The sequence below is a fragment of the Mauremys mutica genome, chromosome 1 (assembly GCF_020497125.1).
Source record: "Mauremys mutica isolate MM-2020 ecotype Southern chromosome 1, ASM2049712v1, whole genome shotgun sequence".
NCBI classification, from domain to species: domain Eukaryota; kingdom Metazoa; phylum Chordata; order Testudines; family Geoemydidae; genus Mauremys; species Mauremys mutica.
The window spans coordinates 106141556-106163813 of NC_059072.1; the positions used below are offsets into that span (position 1 = coordinate 106141556).

The 22258-nt window shown below is 41.9% G+C and overlaps 1 protein-coding gene and 1 long non-coding RNA gene across 5 annotated transcripts in view; one reads left to right on the forward strand and one right to left on the reverse strand.

The window, feature by feature from the left end:
- CHRM2 (cholinergic receptor muscarinic 2) overlaps positions 1–22258 on the reverse strand; it is a 130199-nt gene that overhangs the window by 12632 nt on the left and 95309 nt on the right. The window contains exon 3 of one of the 3 annotated variants that reach the window (XR_006575987.1): positions 13066–13456. The exons of the other annotated variants lie outside the window; for them this stretch is intronic. The gene's annotated coding sequence lies outside the window, so the exon portion shown is untranslated. Of the gene's footprint in view, positions 1–13065; positions 13457–22258 lie in introns of those variants that run through there. 3 annotated transcript variants of the gene reach the window in all.
- LOC123360278 overlaps positions 1–22258 on the forward strand; it is a 45212-nt gene that overhangs the window by 9689 nt on the left and 13265 nt on the right. The gene's annotated exons all lie outside the window — the stretch shown is intronic.

The window sequence follows — 22258 nt, forward strand, 5'->3', positions numbered from 1 at the left end:
ATAATAAGAGCCTTTAATGAGGCACCTGGGCAAAAAAGGACCTAGAGTGCCAACAATGAAAAAGGAAAAATAATGCTGAGAGGAAATTTTCCAGCAGAATGTTTTTCCATCAGAAAATGCTGATTAGTTGAAAGTGAAACATTTTGTGGTGAATATTTATTTTGGAAGGAGGGTCTTAAAACACATTATTCATCCTGGTGACGTTCAACCGTGAGAGCATCTGTAAAACTACTGGCTGCTGCATTCTGTGCTTCCTGCATTATGGACAAAACATAAATGGGAGCACAGCAGACAAAAGAATTGCAGCAGTCAAATCTTGACAAGTTGAAAGTATTGTACAATAACTAAGTGAAGGTCTCCGCATGTCAATATTCTGATAAGAAATGTTCTCATTTCAAAAGCTTGAATCCTGCCCTCCTCTCCATGACATCACAGGGCTTCAGACATCCTGGAATGGTATGGTTCCACTGGAGTTTGAGGAAGCAAGATTTGGTTTACCCAGGCAGATGGTTTACACCCCATGAGGCAAATCTTTCAATGGAACTAAGACAATTTGCACCACCTGGGGATCTCTTTACATGAATTCTATCCAGGCAAGCCAGCTTTGTGAGGGCTCTCTATGCATTTCCATGCATTAGGCGCAGGGGTTGGGGAAGCCACGGCCAGCACAACCCTCACCCGCGCCACTTCCCGCTGCCCCCATTGGCCTGGGATGGTGAACCGCGGCCAGTAGGAGCTGCGGTCCACCGAACCTGCCGACGCGGCAGGTAAACAAACTGGCTTGTCCCGGCAGGGTGCTTACCCTGGCGAGCCACGTGCCAGAGGTTGCCGACCCTTGCCTTAGGGTCTGGAGGGCAGGGCAGACAATGGTGAGGGGAGGAGCAAGTTTTATGGATCCTGTATTATGAAGAACACAAAGCAAAGCAGTGATACCAGAGTGGTGGACACCAGTGCAGCCAAAGCCATGCAGCAGCTCTGCGGCTGGTCTGCAGCCTGTGGTGGAGAATTCCTTTTTATTCCAGTGTCTTTGGGGCCACCCTGGTTACTTAGGCCTGGTACATGGTACAGGATTTACTAAATATATTGACATATCATATCTGGGCCCAAGCTCTTTGTAACAGGAGCTGGGCTCAAAGTAATACATCACCAGGCTGGATGCGCCACACAAGAGATACTTGGAACCAGCTAGAAAAATCTTAATTTTGTTTCAAATTTTAATGAAAGTATGCATTCTCTCCAGTGGGACATGCTGAAAGAAAGCTCAGCCTGGCAAACTGATGGAATCCTGAGGTATCAGTGGATATGAGTCACATCTACCAAACAATGAAAATATAGAATTGAAGTACATGAAAACAACCCCTATCCTAACTATAACAATGTGTGGCTAAAGAAAAGAAGTGATCCTAATACTGATCCTTGAGATACATCAATGCACAAAGGAGTTGGGCTTAATTTGACCCATGATAACCATCATTGTTTGATGTTGCAGATAGGACTTGAACCAAATCAAAGTGGCGCCTGACAATAGATGGTAAATGTGTCAGACGTATGTCATTGTCAATTGCATCAAATAATAATAAAACTAAGGCCTACCTCTTCAGCTCCTCCACTGGAGCTACGTTAGGCTTGCCACCTTTCTAAAAATTGTTGGTAATGGGGCACCCGAGGCCCTGCCTCCTCCCCTCTCCCCCTCCCAAAGCCTTGCCCCTGCTCTGCCTCTTCCCTCAAGGCCCCGCCCCCTTTCCTGACTCTTCCCTCAAGGCCCCCACTCCCATCGCTCACTTCTCTCCCCCTGTCACTTGCTGGATCATCTTCACTTCCCTCCTGTGCCCCCCTTCCCAGGTGAGCGCCCTCTGCTCTGGTGCTGGGATGGGAGCTGCTGCAGCCTGACAAGGAGCCTGCCGGCTGGTAGGAGGTGGCCCTGGCTGAGCAGGGGCTAACACCGGTTAATGACCCAGCACCTCCCCACTCCCCGCAGTAACCAGACTTTTGGTGTCCGGTCAGTACATCTGACTGGACACTGCCAGGTCCCCTTTTCGACTGGACCTTCCAATTAAAAACTGGGCACCTGGCAACCCTAAATGGCAGCCAGACACAGAAGCTAAAAACTGGACTGTCCGGGTAAAACCCGGACGGGTGAGAACCCTAAACTACGTTGATTTACACCAGGCCCCTCAGGTCATTCTACTCCCTTCACCAGCGCAAGCTCTGTGCTGCCCTGCCATCTCTATGGTCTCATTGGAATTCTTCCTATACACTGAGCTGAACTAAATGAGTTTGTATCTGAATATAAATGACTTCTTTGAGCACTGTAGACAGAATACTTAAATTAGAAACCTGATGAAAATTAGTCATATCCTCAGCTGCCAAGGAAAATTCTCCTCAGCAAAGGAGGTATTCAAGCTTCTTTTAAGATTAGATGGAACAATACCAGATTCCAAGGAGATATTCCTTGAATAATTCGTGCCATGACAGGTAAACACTCCCTCAGCAGCCAAGTAGGAATTGGATTTAAGCACTTCATTACCCTCAAGGCATGTATCATGTCTGCGATATCAAACAGAGAAACCTTCTTAGAACTACACAAAGTCCCTGGCTGGCAGGTGAAAAAAGCCACAGGTGGAGGAGGAGATTCAGAAAGCTGACTCAAGCTGATACCCAAATTACTATCAATATTTGGAGCTAATTCATGACATAACTGAAGATGTTATTAAAAACTTCCATAGATGGAGCCAAACAAACAAAAAAGACTTTTTTTTTATTGGTTTCAAAGATTACAGTACCTCAAAGGTTGCAGGACTATCGGATGTGAAATAATGATAGCAAACAAAAACACTTTAAGGCTTCAAACAGTATAGAGAGTTTCTCCGGGGATCGCTTGTAACATCGCAGAGTATGCCAAAAAGTCAGGCAAAGGCCTGAATGGTCCTATGCTGTGCCAGAGAATCATTCCAGATCGCTTGAAATCACACAGTGTTCCCACAGAATCCCAGGGAATTCTGCAGAAACCCACAACATCCAATAGTGATTCTGCAGCCCACATTAATATCGCTGATAGTTTGTTTCAAATCAACTCAATGGGAGTCTTTCCATTTACACTAATGGGAACTGGTTCTAGCATTTAGCTATTATCAGTGATTTCCCTATTCACAACACTGCATAGCATTCATCTGTCATCTAGCCAGGCTCAAAGTCTCTTCGCATACACCAGCTTTACTGACGACAGAAATTCCCCTGGTTGCCTTTCTCACCAGCTACAGAAAGCATCCAGCTGTCCTATGCCTGAGAAGCCAACTAACTCATTGAATCCTGAAGGAAGGCATTGCCCTCAGCCACTGCTTTCACCAGTATCTCAATCGTTTTAAATAGAATTGTGCCAAGAAACTGCTACATCAACAGCTACATATTCTCATCAGTTCAGAGAGGTACTTGATTCTGTTGACTTCCTGGCTGCAAAGTTTTTTATAGTGTTCACTCAGCTACAGCTAGACCTGGGCTGGAAATTGTTTTTCGGTCCCACAGGAATTTTTGAGAGTTCATTTTTTCCCCCCGTCTCAATCTGGAACAAAAAGTCAAAACCTTGAAAAGTTTTGCTAAACAACGAAAACAAAAAAATAGAAATATTTTCTGTCAATTATTTTGAAATGTTTCATTTCTATATCGACCTTATATATTTTATTTTGTATTTTTATTATAAATTAACTTACATTTGTAAACGAAAAGTCATTTTGGCCTGAAAAACTGAATTTTTTTGTTTCAAAAATGTTTCAAAATAGGAAATTTGATGAAACTGACCCTTTACTGTGAACAGTTTAGATTCTGATTATCAGAACCACTCAACTCTGGCACTACTCTAGACACTCATCTCAATAGCTCCACTGAACAGATGGTGGTTACTCCAGTGGTCATATGGCAGCAATTGAATCGCTCCAATCATGCGGTAAAATCCCTTTGGTCTTCCACTCCAGAAGAAGGGCAGGAAAAAGGGTGTGGGCATAAATCAAATCTGAGAAGCAATCCTATACCTAGAAACTAAAGATACCGTGAAAGAACACTGAACAGAAAAGACAAATACTAAGAAATAAGCACAATGATCAGAAAGCTAATGGACAATAGAGTGAAATAGCTGCAGATGCTCAAAAGCTGCAGTATGTTTCTGTTTACTGAGGCCAGTGTGTAATCCTCCGAACCATGGAAGAATGTGCAGATTAAACTTGATACATACTGCACATGGAGCTGACTTTGCTCCACTTCTGAGTTTACAGTAAGCAGAGGTCCCATTCTGTTCCAATCCAGACCTTTGCAGGTTAACATTTTATAGACATGCAGATGCAAATCAGGTAGGTAGCTGTCCAACTGCTAAAACTGTCACTCATCATTCATTCTGGTTAGGTGTGGAAAGCATCTGCAACTTTTGCAGGTGCAAATTATGCCTACCAAAAGGAGGCAGAGTTTTTGAATATCTGTTCTTCAGGATATCATCTAATCCAGGGGTAGGCAACCTATGGCACGCATGCCGAAGGTGGCACACAAGCTGATTTTCAGCAGCACTCACACTGCCCAGGTCCTGGCCATTGTTCCGGGGGGGGCCTGCATTTTAATTTAATTTTAAAATGAAGCTTCTTAAACATTTTAAAAACCTTATTTACTTTACATACAACAATAGTTTAGTTATATATTATAGACTTATAGAAAGAGACCTTCTAAAAATGTTAAAATTTATTACCGGCATGCAAAACCTTAAATTAGAGTGAATAAATGAAGACTCGGCACATCACTTCTGAAAGGTTGCTGACCTGTCATCTAATCTATCCATCTATTGTATTTATAGAACACCAATCAACATTGTCTCCATATGCCAGCCACAATAAGAAGAAAAACAAAATATTTTATTTGAGGTGGATTTTAAATCATTTGGACACTTATTTAAATTTGGAATTCTGCCCACTCCTATTCCTTCCTTCCTTTCTTTACTCTCCCTCATATTTGCTCAACTCTATCTCTTTTTACAGGTAGGCTGCAAAAATGTGGATTTTGCTCTATGTTCTGAAAATAGTTAGCTGGAGCTTGCTAAATAAGATCTTATAATGTTATTATAGTTTGGATATCTATACATGTAGGTCTCCTGTTTGGGAATCTATAAATTGAATGTGCTCTCTCTCTCTCTCTCTCTCTCCCTCTTTCACCAATCAATGTGTTATTTAGGCATCAGCTATAATACTATATCTAGGTTCTACTTCTGGAACAATCTTCTGTAGAATGTTATCCGAAGACATTCTGAACTTTAGTCACTTTTTCACTGAGTTCTGGAGAACCTGGAAATGGCGTCCATTTCTACATCTTCCATATCCATTCAGTTTGGTTGTTACTCACCTCCCTTTCCACAAATCTGTACAGATTCAGTTTAGAACTAAGGAGAGAACTGGTTCAGATAAAAGAACTGTCCCTAATCTTCACCAGGAAGTTGAACCAATCTCAAACCCACTTCTGAAGCTAAAAAAAAGTTTGGACAACTTAATAACGTTTTATGTTTGAGCACCTCTGCAGGTCATGTTCCCAGCTGTGACCATTGTTAAATGGTATTTCCTATCCTACTAGAAATAGGAGATACCAGAAGCCTCATGACAAAATCTGTTCTTGAAAGATTTCCAGGCAGGTGCTGCAGTTCAAAAGGTTTAAATAATTTGGGAAAGGATGGGAGAACAGCATCCTACATCTTTTGTTCCTTCATCTGTGAAATGGGGATACTACCCATTTTTGTAAAGTGCTTTGCATTTTTCAAATGGAAGATGTGATATAGCAGATAAGGTGTTCTCATTACTATTAATTTGTGATTCTTTGCTATGAGCCTGCACAATTATCTCCCATTTTTGTGAGACAAGAACCTGAATGTTTGTCGTTTCTTTGAGGAGCGAAAATTCAGTTAGCAGTTTGTCTGTAGATGTAGCCTTTTTCATTCACAGTTGCTACATTTTTAATTATCCCTGTAACTGTCTGGCTGTGTTACATCTCAGTAAACAACAGGTATCTGCTTTGCTTTTAATTAGATAGATTGTGGTTGCAGTCAAATTGGATTTTTCTCCACTACAGATTTAAAATATTCTTGCAAGGGTAATTCTGGCTCTGACGCATAGCTACCAATATTGGTCTTAACACATTGAGGTTTTGGTTAACAAAGTACCATATTTTAGCTTTGAATATGAATCATTCACTAAAGGGAGAAGACCAAGCCTCTTATTCTATGGTCACCAGAAATATAATACTTAACAGGAACAGCTTAATAACAGATGATTTGGGGACTGTCTCTGACCTTGTTAAAGACATATACAGCATCTTTGGACTACAACACTCAAGGAAATAGCCCCGGGCTGATTCCTCACTTTAGTTGAGAGTCACTATAAAGATTGCTCAGATCAATATTTGACCTACCTAGTTTGTCTACAGCAACAATCGACATGTGCAGCCTTGCATCCATGAAAAACATTATGACACCACACTTGTGTGAATGTGAAAGAGTAAAGGAAAATACATGTCAGGCGTCCGGTGGGGTTATTTCCAATTCCAACATTGAAGAGTCTTAGATATGACTCTGAGTGACACAGTACAGATGGGCAGTGAAGAGCAGATTAGATTGCTACAAAGAACGAGCTATATTGTAACCCATGTTAGGGCTACCTAGATTGCAGCCTTTCATATCCAGGGCTGCCTTCCAGCTCCTCCATCATGTGAGCCAGTGATCTGTGATTATGTAGAGCCCTCCTTCATGTCACCAGCTTACTGGCCACTGGTGCTGGTTGGATGCATGTGAGTTGGTGGAGATTATGCTGTACTGCATAAAAAGATTTTTTCAAATTACTGTCACCCAGTTCAATAGTGGCAGCTCCGAGACACAATGCCTCCCGGCGGGGTGATGGTGCACCTCTGCAATGCCCCTTATGGTGGGCTGCCTGCAAATCCCAGTCTAGTCCAAACTGAGTTTTTTAAAAAGAATTTACCAAAAGAAAAAAAATACCCTTGAAAGGATGATTTAAAGTTGATGTTGATAGTGATTGGCATATAATATGAAACTGCATTGTGATAGGCTTTGCTATGTCAGCCTCATTGCTGGACATTGGCCCATACAAGGAGAGATTGCTTTCTCATCTTTTGCACTAATGTCATCAGAGCTGTTTTTATTAATATGCTACAATTCTATTTGTGTGTCTTTTAGTCCTTGCTCCCTTCCTTTGGCTGGTGCCTCCGAGATTTCCTGCTTATGTGCCATTTGTAGTCCCTCGGTTCAGGTCCCCTCTCCACTGCAAACACTTCTGAGGTGGATAATACTGCTAAGCTATAAGTTATGCTATCTGAGTTTTCACTTTACTCTCATTATATGGAATGTCACCAGCATGACCTAATTCACTCAGCCTAGTTCCATATTTACTTAACAACCCATTAAAGATGTTCTTCCACATTGGAGCAAATTTATGGGAAACCAAATACGGTCTGGAAAAGTAATTTACTTGGGGACAAATACCTGTTGCGATAATTGCGCCTACACATTTACCCTAATTGCAAGCTCAACTGTAAAACGTGAGTGAAAGTTCATAAATTGTCACAATGACCTGTTTGTGTGTGTGTGTGTGTGTGTGTGTAAAATATATATATATATATATATATACACAGAGAGAGAGAGAGAGAGAGAAAATTTTTTAAGTAAGAAGGAGACAGAGAGACTGCATTAATTTAAACAGAAAGGGATTGACTAATACCACTCAAGGACTGTGTTAAGATTATGACTGGTAAACAAGAGGAATAGAAAACTGGAAATCAAAGAACCAATATTGGTGTGTTGGAAATTAGGCCTATTGGTGGTCAAAATAATCAGAGGACGGACTATTCCTCCCAATACTCCCTTTTAGGGTTCTTAAAAAGAAATAACTATGGGGGGTGGGGGGAAGCTGGCCACAGTGACACTGGCTGATGAAAAAACAAAAAATGGAGAAGGAGCGAGCTTCACCATCATGGCTGCCACCCCCAACTGTTTCCTAAGTCCCCAGACCTTCTTCATCCTCATCCTGAGAAATATCCTCACCAGACTGGGCCAGAGAGAGAGTCCCAGATGACATTGCCAGTTCCACTGGCTCCAGTGAACTCCCAAACACCACCTGGGATTTGAGACTTTGGGCAGGTGAACACTAGAAGGGCTACATCAGCGCAGCTGCACCAATGTAGCTGTGCCACTGTAGCGTGTCGTGTGAAAATGCTCTATACTGTCTGGAGAGTGCTCTCCGTTGGTATAATTACTCCACCTCTGTGAAAGGCGAAGCTATGTCGGCAGGAGACCATTGGTGTAACTTGCATCACTCAGGGGGGCTGGGGAGTGTCTTTTTCACACCCGTGAGCAATGTAAATTATATCAACTCAAGCAGTCGTGTAGATCTACCCTTCGTGTCTCTCCTCCCCCACCCTGCCACCATGTGTCCTTTTCCTTCCCTACCTTATGTCTTCTCTTTCCTATACTTCTCCTTTTGCCTTCTGTCTAATAGGAGTCTGGTTTAGCTGGCCAGGATGGTATATTTTGCAACACTGCTATGAGCCTATGACCAAAAAGAGGCAGCTAAAAGCAGTGCTCCAAACAGCCTGGTGTTGGAACAAGTGAGCCAGGTCTCAGAGTGGCTGATAAGACCATGTGATGCTGTGTTTCTCCAGCAGTGACTTTGCAAATGAGTCAATACCTGAGAGAAAAGCTACATTTTCTGTCTTTGCTGTTCTTTTCTTTTCCCTTTTGTGTGTGTTTGGCTTGTTTCGTTTTCTAGAAATTGGGACTGGACTTTAACAGCAGCAGCAACAAGAATAGCTCCCCACCATCTTAACTCACTTCGTCTCTTTTCCCAAAAAGAACAGTTATTGTCATAAAAAAGATTATAGAACAAGAGTTGGGGTTTTCTTTCCTTAAAGACTCTCTACAGCCATAGAGAAAGGAAAGACGGAACGTTGTTAAAATAAAAGCCTTAATACTTTACATTTCAAATGCTTTAACTGTTTTTCCTTCTTCTCTGGATCTTTAATGGAGGATTTAAAGGATTTTTAATAATGTTAACATGGTCCTGAGCAGGCTGAGGTCTCTGTATATGAAACTCTGAAATTTGTTTAAAACTGTTTAATATTGAACAGTTTTAGGTTCATATTAACATCTTTGACTCCTTGGCTCCCTTTATTCCATCTACATTAATACAGCCTCCCTCCACCTTCACACCCCCCATCACATCCACACACCTTGCACTGAGCTTGACTTAGACAGTGTTGGCACTTGGGCTTTTTTGGGGGGTGGCGTGTCTGTAAATAAATCCATCCCATCATGCCACACAACAGCAAAACCACTTTTCAGCCATTACTGCCACCACGAGGCAAAAGTAGTCCTGGTTACAAGTGATGCAAGAATGAGCGGTGGACAACACTGTGTGCTTGGAGAAAGGGATGAGGGGAGAGTGACTGAGGAGAGGGAGAGAGGAGAGAGTTAATTGCAAAAGGGAGCTGGCGTGAAGAGAGAAGGCGTGGAAGAGGAAAGAGAGCGGATGAAGAGAAGGCAAGAGGGAGTGAATGAGATGGGAGTGAGGGATTAGGAGAAGAGAAGGAGTGTGAGTATTGACTAGGTTTGGTCAAAAAATAGAATTTTTTTGAACAAAATGAAAAACAATAGTTTAAAAAGTGTTCCTGAAATTGTCTGATTTCTGATTAAATTATTTTAAATTATTTTTCCCATTTCTGTTAGAAGCTAAGGGAGGCTAAATTAATATTTTTTTTCAGTTCCCTCCCCCTGTCTTCCTTTCTTTCCCTTCCCTTTACTTTTCCACAGGGGAAAGTGACTAAAACCCCCCCAAACCTGAAAACTTACAATATTAATTTTATTCGAATCAAAATGAAAATATTTTGTTTTTGGATCTTTTAATGGAAAACTTGGAAAATACTAACAATAGGGAAATTATTTGCAACTATTTCTGCATAGCTCAAAAAACCATTTGGCTTTTGGCTCGAAAAAGCATCCCTAATATTCACAGCATGTCACAACCCTTACTTAACTTCGCCTTTATGTAATGTGTGTGTTGGCTGTGTGGGGGGTCCATGCCTAACTGCAGGAAGATCAATGATTCATTCTGTTCTTTAGAGGGAATTTGGCACACACACACCCAGCGTATCTTGCACCATGAGTTAAATTTTCAAAAGGCTCCTAAAATCATGTAGGTGCTAAGTCACATTTTTTAAAGTGATGTAGGCACTTGGAAGTCTAAATCCTATTGATTTGCAATCAGACTTAGGTTCCTAAGTATGACACAGAGGCACATTGGTGGTTCACAACGCTGTGTCGGCAACTCTTGTCAGGTCTGACATACTCATTACACCTAACACCTAAAAGATGTCATGCAAGGTATCACGTACAAACTGGTAAAATATTGATCCCGAAAATCATTGTGTGGTATATGTACAGAGTGTGTACAAAGAGCTATAAATATGTGCTGGAATTATGTTCTTAAAATGTGTTTGGCAAGCAGTGCATAAATACAGACTACTCTGGACAAAGGAATCTACATTTGCTTGTCTGACCAGCTGAGTCATCAGGCAGAGACAGTGAAGATATGCTTGAGGATAAGGTAAACAAAGCTATCAAGCTAACAAGCTGGGGGGAAGACTTTGCCTGGTCTTACTTTTCAAAGACTAGATTGCAAAGGTTTGCTGGACTATAAAAAGAAGGGGAAAGAACTCCATAGTTATCCATCACTAGAGCTTAAGGGGCCAGAGCTCCTGAAATCATAGAATAGTGGAGCCTTCAGCCAAGGGGGGTTGAAGTCTCTGGGATCTGAGTATAGGTGAGAAACCTGCATAGACAAAGAGTGTAACTTGCTGAAATTAAGTTGTAGTCTTAATAGTGTATTTTTACTTTTGTTTGTTGGTAACCCTTTTTATCCTTATTCCTTACGCTTGGTATCACTTAAACCTATGCCCTTTTGATAATAAACTTGCTCTATTTTTACCATAAACTAACTCCGTGCTTTGATTGAAGTGGAGGGTTTGTCAACCCCAGTTAGGTTAATAAGCTGTTGTGTATTGTCTCTTTAAAGGAGCAATGAACTTGATAAGGTTTTCACGGTGCTACAGCAAGAGGGGCTGAGCACAGCAGAGAAAGACATTTTTTTGTGGGAGGACTCAGGACTTGAAGGGTTGTTAATGTCCCCCCGCAAAGAGTAACTGGTTGTTGGAAGCCAGGGTGACCTGCATGCTTGTGTATTGGCTGTTGGTGCCAAGGCTGTGAGCCACAGAAGCATAGCCCTTAGGAGTTGCAAGGCAGGTGTTCACTGAACTCTTTACTGGACTGGTTGAAGTCCAGAGGGTCACACTGAGTCTCATTTGAAAATGGGACTTCAACCTTTTTAAAATGCTGCCCTTCTTCTGATAATTGGGAAGTCCATCACTGACAGTTCCACTCCCCGAGGGAGGCGTGAAGAGGGGATGGGTTTATTCCTTTGGCAAATTGTTTTCTGTCTTTTCTTTGCTATTATTTATCAGTGGATAACAGCTCATTCCCTTACAGTCAACTCAGTCTCTTCTTGCTGAATCTGGCCATGAAACCATGATCTTATGTTTAGAACCATTACAATCCATTGTAATGATGGGACAGTCTCAAAAAGTTTAGAGATTCAGATAAAAATCCATAAGCTCAGATGCTTATCCCTTGGTGTGATGCTGTATGATTGAATATGATTATTTATATCATTGACTTTGCCACTGTTATACAATTGCAACAAATCTTGTATAAAGTATGTCATGGAAAGTGTCCATGGAAAAGTTATGATTTGCTAAGTGTGATTATCCTGTTTATATGCATGTATCATCTTTGTATCTGAAGTTATGAATATTGGCTATGTACTGACATCATACATGTATGTTGTAGTCCTAGGTAACACCCACCGGATAGACTTTACATTAGAGCCACACCGCTATGTTTTGATGGCCCATTAAGGATCTTTCACTCCGACAATGGGCCATAGAAGAAACACATCCCATCCAGTAAGCCTTCTTGTGGGTGCCTCAGCAAGAATATGGGCAATGGCTTCTCCCCATGAGTCAACAAAGCATGTAAGGATATGTGATGTGCTCATGTGACCCTGCACTCCATCTTGAGATAGTAAGTTTCTAGGCACATGGCAGAGGATATAAAAGACCCGTGAGATATCTCCATTTTGCCTCTTTCCTGCCCTGATTTTCTGGACTGTGGCTTTACCGCTAAAAGGAACATTTTGAACTATGGACTGATGACCTTCCAATGTTCTGGAAGTTACCAGAGAGACTTTATAAGCTAGCAGTCTATTCCATCACTGCTACAAACCTGATATAAGGACTTTGCAATTTTATTCTTTTCTTTTTCTTTTATTATTAAACCTTTAGTGTTTATTACTAAAATATTAGCATCAATGTGATTCATATATTGATCTGGCTAAGTGGCTGATCTCTTGGGATTAGAAGGACCTTCTAGTTGATGAAACTGGTTTCCAGTAACCACTCATCCTAGAGTTCAGTGTCTGGGTGGTAAAACGAGGGCTGGAATGCCTAAGGAGACTGCATTTTTGACTTCTTGTTAACCAGTGCGGTGATACAGAAGTATACTTTTGTTACTGGTTTCATATAATCTAAGGATAGCATAGCCACCAATTTGGGGTGAGTCTGCCCTATTTCTCAGCAGTTTGTCCTGAATTTGGCATCCTTATCTATCACCCGCTGAGGCATGATGATACTTGGTGAGGCTGGTTTCAAGTGGGCTGGAAATACTATAAGAATCGCAGTTCTCATGGCATTTTTGTATTTCTGTTTCTCGTCCCAGATGAAACCAGGTTGTGCATGACAATTAAAATAAGTAAATAAATAATCTAAGAAAGAGAAAAGATTTGAACCCCATGAGCTCAGTGTCCAGAACACCATGTCTCCTGTTTCCCAACTATATTGGCAGGCCCACATTTTAGCTACCTGGAGCTGCCACTGATTTGTGTTCCAGGCATTTGCGTTGCCTTGGTATCTTTGTTTTGCCTTTTACTTTATTACCAACCCCTCTTTCGCTCTAGAGCTCTTCCCCTATTTAACATTCTACTCTCAGAGCTGCACACTGGGACTCATTTACGGAGGAGCAGAGTATTGGAGTCAAAATGCAACTCGTTGGTCTGAGAAGAATTTTTCATCTTTATTATCCAAAATCGTCTTCCTTTCATGCTCCTTTCCTTTTTGTCACATGTTGTGTTATAGGACTCTCCTATAGGTCCATCCATAACCTGCTGCCATGTTTTCTTCATCCAGTGTTTTCTGGAGTCCTGATAGTTGCAGTTCTTGTTTCTTTCTAGGCTGAAATGTCCCAACATCCCTTGCCATCACTGCTAAAGCAGTGCTTTGGATGCTTTGAAATGCGGAGACAAAAGTAGCTTCTTGGTGCCTGGAAGAAAGCAAGAACTTCAAACCATGAGGACTTCAATGAGGAGCACAGCTGTACTGTAAAAATAATTATTGGAACACCACATTGGTACCCTCTAGCCCAAGTTGAACACTGCATGGGAGTGCCCAGCTACTCCACTATACAGTTTACATGAAATGATCATCATGCTCAGTTTTCCTCCAGAGTTTATATGGAGCTGATATATTTCAGTGTGTTTGTTACAGAGTCATGTGAAGCTGGCATTGCATCGTATGTTAGAGTTGACCTGAAGGTCACACTGTACTTTGTATAACGTTTTTCATTGGCAACCCTGGCAAGAAGCTGCCTTGGCTGAGCCATGAAGGAGACCGATGTGGAACAGGGGACATTATCAGTCAGGACTGAGGTGCACTGGCTGCGTTATGAATTTGCTTAAGAGAATCACAGGTCTGGCTTAGGAGGGTGCACTTTGGGTCAATGCAATGGATGGTTCAGTGGCAGAATTTCTTTGAGGGACCAAAACCGGAATAGTAGGGTTACTTCAGGTGGATATCTAGCATTGTATTGGGGCCAGGACCACAGCAGAGTGACAGAGCTGTGAGAGAAAGAAAGAGGAAGCTTATAATGGAACCTATCTGCATTATCCTTGGCCCCTCCCTCAGCAGCAAAATTCACCAACACTAGTTTTGTGTGTACTGGGAGAGCTGGGACTAGAAGGGAGGGGGAACTGTCTATATATTTTTCACCACTGAACTCCTCCATGCTCCTCAAATTCCCACATTTGAAACTGAACAAAGCCTCAATGATGCCACGCTGATGTGCAGATGTCATATGCCCCAGTCAGCCATGCCCTGTGATGCTCTTGAAGAAATCTATGACTTAGAGGCACATTTCATCGCTCCCTGCTCTCAGTCACTCACACTACGAGCCTGTGACTTCAAAAGGGTATCTGAAAGAGAATGTTTGAAAACAAGAGAGATTTCCGGGAAGTCATTTTTTCCCCTCCCAGGATATAAGCAGCTTTAGAATATTTTGGTTTAACTGCTTCTCAGTGGGATTTTTCTTATTTTACAAAGAAAACAAAAAGAACTTGGCAGTGGAAAAGAAAACACAGCTATATACTCTGTGTCCACATGCTATGATATTAAAGTAGGAATCTCCAACTCCCACTGCTAGCATGCTACTCTCCATCCTGATGCATGCCTTTCAGATGGAGCAATGCATGCCGGGAGCTGTAGTTCTCATAGGCTAGTGGTTTTCAACCTTTTCCATATTTTGACCATATGTTACAGTGTAGAGTCACATAATGGACTTCCACAATGCATTTAGCTATAAAGAAAGGGCAGGTGCTCAGGAACCCCTGAGACCTGTTTGTGATGATCGTGGGGCTTGTGCCCCCCGCTTCCCCTTTCCCCCCAGGTTTCAATAACCATGCTATATCTCTAAGGTGGTGTTAGATTCAGTGTTCTCTGTTTTTATGCAACTAAGGTTTGAGGGTAGATATTGTCTAACCTAGGGGTTTATGTTGCTGCCCGTCTCCATAGTATTTGAGCACCTTCCACATAAAATCAACAGCAATAGTGAAGTGGCTAATGGATTTCATGGAACTTCTGAGACTTCTTTTTAGGGTATAAAGATTCTGCTTGGGGGTAGGGTTATATATGGAGTATAAAAGTTATAATTAACTATAATTCAATGCAATTTTATGTAAGGTATAAAATTCTACTTGAGGTTCAGTTGTGTTTTCATTTGTCTGATTGATTTAATTAATATTGGCGGGGGGTCTTTTTGCTATTTTAATTTTTGAACTTCAATGTCATTCTTGATTGATTAAAGTTCGGACACTCCTGTTGTAAGATACATGATCAAGTGATTTACAGTTGGGTACATGCTTGCCTGGTTAACCAGTTGCATGCCATGGTGGGGGAATGTCCTTTATATTTTTAATTATCTGTATCTTTACATTTACTACTTTGCAAATGAGCATTTGAAAATGTCAGTAGTCTCCCTTTTTAGAGACCTGTAATGAATCTGCTTCCACTCATAAGTAATGCTGTCATCCTAAACAAATACCAATAAAACCTCTGTACATCCATGCCATTATATATTCCCTTTGTATACATGAGTTGGCTTAATTCTTCATACCCTGGTCCACAACACTCAAGGAGACTGTTGCCCTTCTATATTTCCCAGTTGCTTTATGCCTGATGATGTGCATATTCAGAACATTCCAAAATCTTAACAGATGATCATTATTACACCTTTAAAATGGAGGGCTCAATTAATAACAGTGGTAGGGGTATGGGCTGAGCTGTTCTGAAGAAGGAACCCTTAGGAGTAGCCCACTGGGGGAAGAAGAGATAAGCTAAACTTGTGTTTTGTACAAGTTGACTTGATGAATAAAGCCAAACCTGAGGAAGAGGCTTAGTTTGGACACTGCATAGTGCGTGGACTGTGTTCTTAGGGAATCAGCTCACAAAACAACCAAAAAATCCCTTTTTATTTCAGTCCCTCACATGCATGGGAGATCAGGGAATGGCCTGGCTTTGTTTGTGTCCGGGGGAGGCTGAGGAAGTGGTCTTGAAAACATTCACCATTCTGACGTTGAGTAGAGATGAGGATGGAAAGAAGCATTGATCTAATTATATGATAAGGATGGACAGGGTCAGGAAGCAATAGGGTGACAGGGAGATGTTTATCACCAGAGCTTCTGATAGTGTTCAGGGCACAGTGACCCACCTGGGTGTTATCAGTTAATGAGATCCAAGCTAACTGTCATCCTGGGCTATGTGGTCAATGGAAGAATATACAATATGATTTACGAGTGAAATGAAATATAGCTCTGCTCTCCCACATCACATACTCATGCACTAGGAATGAAATCCCAGCCAGCGCTACCTCAGAGGCAACAGGCTGGAGAAGGCACTGCCAGTGGAATCCCGGCTATTTCCTTTGCTCTGTCATGAAATGATGATGGTTGTAGCTGCTGTACATGACCAACGGCTACACTGATTTTGGTGGCTACCAATTAAGTAGTTGCCACTCACAAATCTTTTTAGCATGATGGTTTCTATGTCACAACATTTATTTTCCAAGCAATGGTTTAGCTGTGTACACATGTGAGGTTGCGAGTGTCTGTGTTTGTGTGCTTGTGTGCGGGCAACTCTGTGTGTGTCTCTTTTGATTTTGTGACCATCTGTCTCCCTGTGTGTGCATGTGCATCTATGCAAGAATGTCTGCTTATGTGTGAATGTATGTATGTGTACATGTCACGTAAGCATGTGGGGCTGTCTGAGTGTTAGTGGGAAGAGGATCAAGCAATCCTGTAACCCTCATTGGATCAGATGCATTCTTTACATAAAGAATTAGTCTGGCCTATTATTGTCAGACACACTTACATGCTTTCAACGGCCAGCTCCAAGGCATGTGTCACTCATCAAAGTTCAACAGACAAGGAGTAGCGGGAGCTGGAGGAAGGGTTCCAACAAATGGCAGGGGTATGAAAAATAGGATTTTTCCTTGTTTTCAGTTGAAGCAAATATTTACAAAAAACTCTTTCATTATTTTTGCAAAGCAGATGTTACCAGTAGTTGCCAGTTTAAATCATACACAGGAAACCTGGATTGTAGTATTGATGCAAATAAGATTAAGCATTAAGAATAGTTTTCCCAAATAACATTGGTACATCCGATAGATGGAATTCCTGACTACTCCTGCTGGCCATGCTCTACAAACATTCATATCAGAGGTCAGAAACAAGTCCATGCTTAAACCTGGAAAAAGGTTTGGGAAGGAGAATGGAAAAGTAGCCAGGTTCTTTTGATGACAAGCTTCCCACCCTATTATGTATGCTGCATGGAGAAAGACGGCCTATTCCTCTTCTTCAATTTGCTTCCCTTTGTGGGTGTATATAGTGCTTATGAAAGTGAGGGGCTGATACAACTATCTAGAACTAGGCAGAGTCTGTGAGTTCTAAACTACAGTGAAAATGTACCTCGACCTTAATCTATAAGAAGCCCCAGTTATTCCAGTTCTGAGTTTCTACACAACCCTGCAATACCTTTTGCCATTCCAATATTTGAAAGGAGGCCCAGTGCTCCTTTGGCATTCAGTAAATAATGATGCTGCAGAAAATGTACTGATGTCAGACTAAAGACAATGATCATGTAATTGAATGGAAAAAAATAGGTTTCTTTGTAGACTCCCACTAGATGGATCATTAAGTGACCACGTTTATTTTGTGTTGGCTACTATTAGTGTTAAGGTAAAGCATGTGTTTCTATAAATAACGCCACTTTTGATGCAAAATCTATTTGAGTAAGTAGCCTGAGGAGTGGGGTCTCATCTCTCACATGCACTATAGAGATTTTCTTCCCCTTAACATGCCTACCCTCCTCCCCCTTACTTTAACAATGATGTGCTGTTGGGGCTACAGGAAGCCCCTTGTTAAAACTCTGCCACAAAACTGACAGGCGCTTTGGATTGATTTCTCTGCCTCGGATGGAGTTCACTATCTCCCTGGCTACTACTCCAGCATCCCTGCCAAACAGGGCATCCCTGCAGCTTATACAAATGGTCATGAAGAACTCTTTAAAAAACACTTTGTGATGTATCAAATTGCTCCAAAATATCAGATATTTTTAACACATGGAAGGAGCCTCCAGATCCCCTAGAAAGACCCCACCTCCAACTCAAGCTATACAAGTTGACCACTTTGCTATGCAGCCAACGTTTGTAGTACATTTTCTCAAGAGCAAAGTATAACCATTCTCAGAAATCACCCTTCATATAAATGTATTTGCCTACTGGTGCTCTCTCATTTGGTTGTGGCTATGAAAAAGCATTTGTATTTGAATGGCAAAATAAATGAATGGATTCCTCATTCTCTCAAACCCATCTCTCTGTGAACATTTGCGTCCTGGACCCAGATACAAAAGGAGATTTTTGTGGAAGCCCTTACCAGTAGAGCCCTGTGCAGATACAAAATTTGTATCTGCATCCAATCAGTGATACGCACATATGATCCGTGGATATCCGCATCCACAGATGTGGATACCCACGTATATAAAGTAGATAGCCACAGATTTGCAGGGCTCTAGAAATAACATTTGGATCTGCATCCATCTGCGATCTGCAAACATGGGCCGCAGATACCCACATCTGCAGATTTGCAGGGCCTGATCCAAAATCCATTGAAGTCAAGGGAAAGACTCCCATTAACTTGAATGGGGTTCGGATCAGGCCCAGAAAGCACAGCTGTCTCTAAGGGTCTCTGAAGGGGTCAGTAAAGCATTGTGTGTGTGAAGAGTGCTCCCCTTCGCTTTGACAATTCCTGAAAAGTAGGGATCCTAAATTGCTTTTGAGACTTATATGCAACCAGTGAGTGAGAGCCAGTGTTATTGATGGGCAAACTGCAAAAGGCTTTAGTGGTTCAACTTAGATAAACAAGCAATAGGCCATATGCGAGCTTCTTGAACCTGCAAATTTGGAAGAACTGGCTCATCCACCAGGTTTCTGGTGCTTCCTGCTTCCAGTCAGGCTAGGTAAACTATGGGTGATTTGTAAGGTCCATTGCTGGGTCTCATCGGAGCCTGGAAGATTAGAGGCAGAGGAGACAGAAAAATCTCTTTGAAGGAAAGTTAATGAACATTTTACCAAACTCCAAAGTAGCAGGTTGAGTTTTGGGCAGTGGTGAGGAGATATAGCTGTCCCTCATTATAACCAGCTAGGCTGAACAATCATGGTTGAAATTTTCAAAGCCAATCAAAGTGTGTCTGAATCCCCTAGTCAGCTTTGGAAATGTCAGCCCATATGCAGCGGTGCTTCTTTGTCCTGAGCGAGTAGTCAATAATCAGAGCCTAACAGGATTCTTTCCATGAGAAACTGATGCTATGAGTCAGGAATATTCTTGGTCTTATCCTGCTTATTTACACAGAATGTACACAAAGCCCTATTTCCCGGAACACAGACACAAACAACAGCAGGAAGTTTCCTTGTCAGAAATCCAAAGGTCTGCCACGACAGTGAGCTCTGAGCCCAAGAAGCCGTGGCCTCTGCTTCCTCTCAGAGCAGTGCTCATGATTCCTTTTGGCCTCCAACCCACACACAGCCTGCTGCCAATATACTAGCCCTTCTGTTTGAAACCTCAGTCCACACATCTGGTGACTTGGGCGGTAGCCCCACAGCCCTCAACCATTAACGGGGTTTGAATGCTCCTTCTTATGATCCTGAACAGGAGTCCTTGGCACACCCATTGGCTTTAATGAGTTCTGTGGTTGTCTTTGGAACCAGTACTCTGCTCCTGGCAGCCATTAGCACCTTTCAGCATAACAACTTGTCCTACTAACTCGCACAGTCACAGGGGTGACATAAATGGTTGTGTCAACTATACCCTCAATACATATGTACAACAACAGTCTGAGGAGGTGCAAAATGGCAGCATTATAGAAAGAATGGCAATCAAAAGGGGGATGTGTGGTCTTGTAAGATTACTTCATTTTACAGCCTCCTGTTATGTGCTTTTCTTGCTATCATTTTGCCTTTCTGCCTCATGCTTCCTTGGCATGTAACATGCACTTGCTGAGGTGAGGCTTACACTTCCATTGACATCACGTCAGAACTGAGCCCATAGAGAACTGGCTACTTGCTGCATATGGGCATCATTCATGGACAGAAAAGACTCTTTTTTCCCTCCTCTCTTGAACACTCCCAGGAAAAACCTCATACAATTAAAGCTGCACTGACTTCTGTGAAGTACCCCCTCCATGCTGGAGATGCTCCAGTCATGCACCTCAGGACCTGACTGGAAAAAGAACTTCCCTGCATAGGTTTTCAGTATCTTATGGCTGTTGCTGCCAGGATGGTGGTGGAACTGAAGTGAAATGAACAGGACAGTTAGGGTTATTTTCGTAATTTTAGGGACAGTCCCTAATCATGATTTGAAAATCATTAGGCATTAGGGACTGCATGCTTGGCACAGCCATGAAGAGTGCACCTGTGGTATCACCAAAAGTTCCACGTGTATGACAGCATCTTACAGATCTAAGGAGAGTATTAATAGGACTGCAGCATAGTAAATAAACTGAAGGAGTGGCAGTGAAGTGCGTGCTAGTTATCAAACAAGATTATGGGCCAGTTTATCTGTACTATGCTGGGGGTCTGGTTTTGATTCCCATTCCAGATGTCTGTCTCTCCCAACTTACATGGACTGGGAGTGCTACAGAGAGGAGACAGTATCTCCATGACTCAGTGGTGACCATTCTGGACAAATAAGGTGCAGCATTTAGGGGCTCCTAAGAGAATCCTATCCTGTTCTCCTTAGCTGGCAAGCAAGGTAGTGAATTATAAAATTCCATTTAGCCTGTACACCCTGTTTGAACAGGGACTGTCCCTTACTGTGTGTATATACAGCACCTAGCGCAGTGGGGCCCTGATCTCAGTTGGAGCCTCTAAGTGCTATGGCATTGCAAACTAATAAATAAATAATAGTAATTAGTAATACCAGTGGTAAGTGAGAAGATCTTCAGATCTCCAAAAGGGTTCTGGGGACATCCTTCACAAAGGAAAAGTTTGTTAATGACACTTGATAAAAGCATCCATTGTTTGTCTATTGATGATTTGGCCATATAGATCTGCCTTATTTATGCAATTTTACTACATTTTTACAAATATGACATAAAACATTTACTATCTGAAAATTCCCACTTACTCTTTCCTTCTGGTAAAAATATTAGACAGATGTAAGAAGCAGTTTTAAGCAGAGTGGCTGTGGGCAATTTGCATGTACTGTACAGTGCTGAACATAGGAGGACACAGCCTGCTGGCTAGCTAAGTAATGCAACCTGTCTCCTGTCACATTAAAAACATTCAAAAGATACCTGGGAATCTGTTTCTCATCATGGGAGACATGCAATAAGTGGCTGAATGAAGAGCAAGAACATCCAAGTACCGTATTATAATCTCCTGTGTCTGTCTTCTCACACAGAGGGAAGATAAGATCCACTTGTGCAGTGTATATCTGATTCTTCTCAGCTTTCCTCATACTGTTTGAATTCAGAATTGAATATTTCCTTTTTTCCTTTCTTTTTTATAAATAGCCGAGGTATTTCTTCTTTGTTCCTATTGTGACATCTCAGGTATCTCCTATTATCCCCCTGTTTTTATTCAAGAAGCTTCTACAGCAGCAGCAGCAGCCTCCACTGCAGACAATGTAAAATGTAGTCAGGGCTAATCATGATTCGGGCTATTCTTTTTCTTACCTCCTTTACAAAAAGCTGTTCTGCAATAGATGGAACATCAGAAATAAATGCAATGCCTGCAAAATATAATAGGATATATACATAGAGAGAGAGGCAAACACCTATCTCTCTCTATATATGTTTATTGTATTTATATTCTTTCCTTTCCCCTCCTTTTCTTTCTTTTTGTCCCATTTAATTTTCTTGATTTCTTTCTCTCTTCCTAACATCACCTTCAAGGGTTCTGGACTTAGCTATGGGAGGAGGGAGGAATAGCTCAGTGGTTTGAGCATTGACCTGCTAAACCCAGGGTTGTGAGTTCAATCCTTGAGGCGGCCACTTAATTTGGGGCAAAAATTGGTCCTGCTAGTGAAGGCAAGGGGCTGGACTCAATGACCTTTCAAGGTCCGTTCTAGGAGATTGGTATATCTCCAATTTTTACCTTTTTATTGGATGGAGAACAATAAATCCAGTTTCAGAGTGGTAGCCGTGTTAGTCTGTATCAGCAAAAAGAATGAGGAGTACTTGTGGCATCTTAGGGCTGGTCCACACTAAGAAGCGGGGTCGAACTAGGGTACGCAAATTC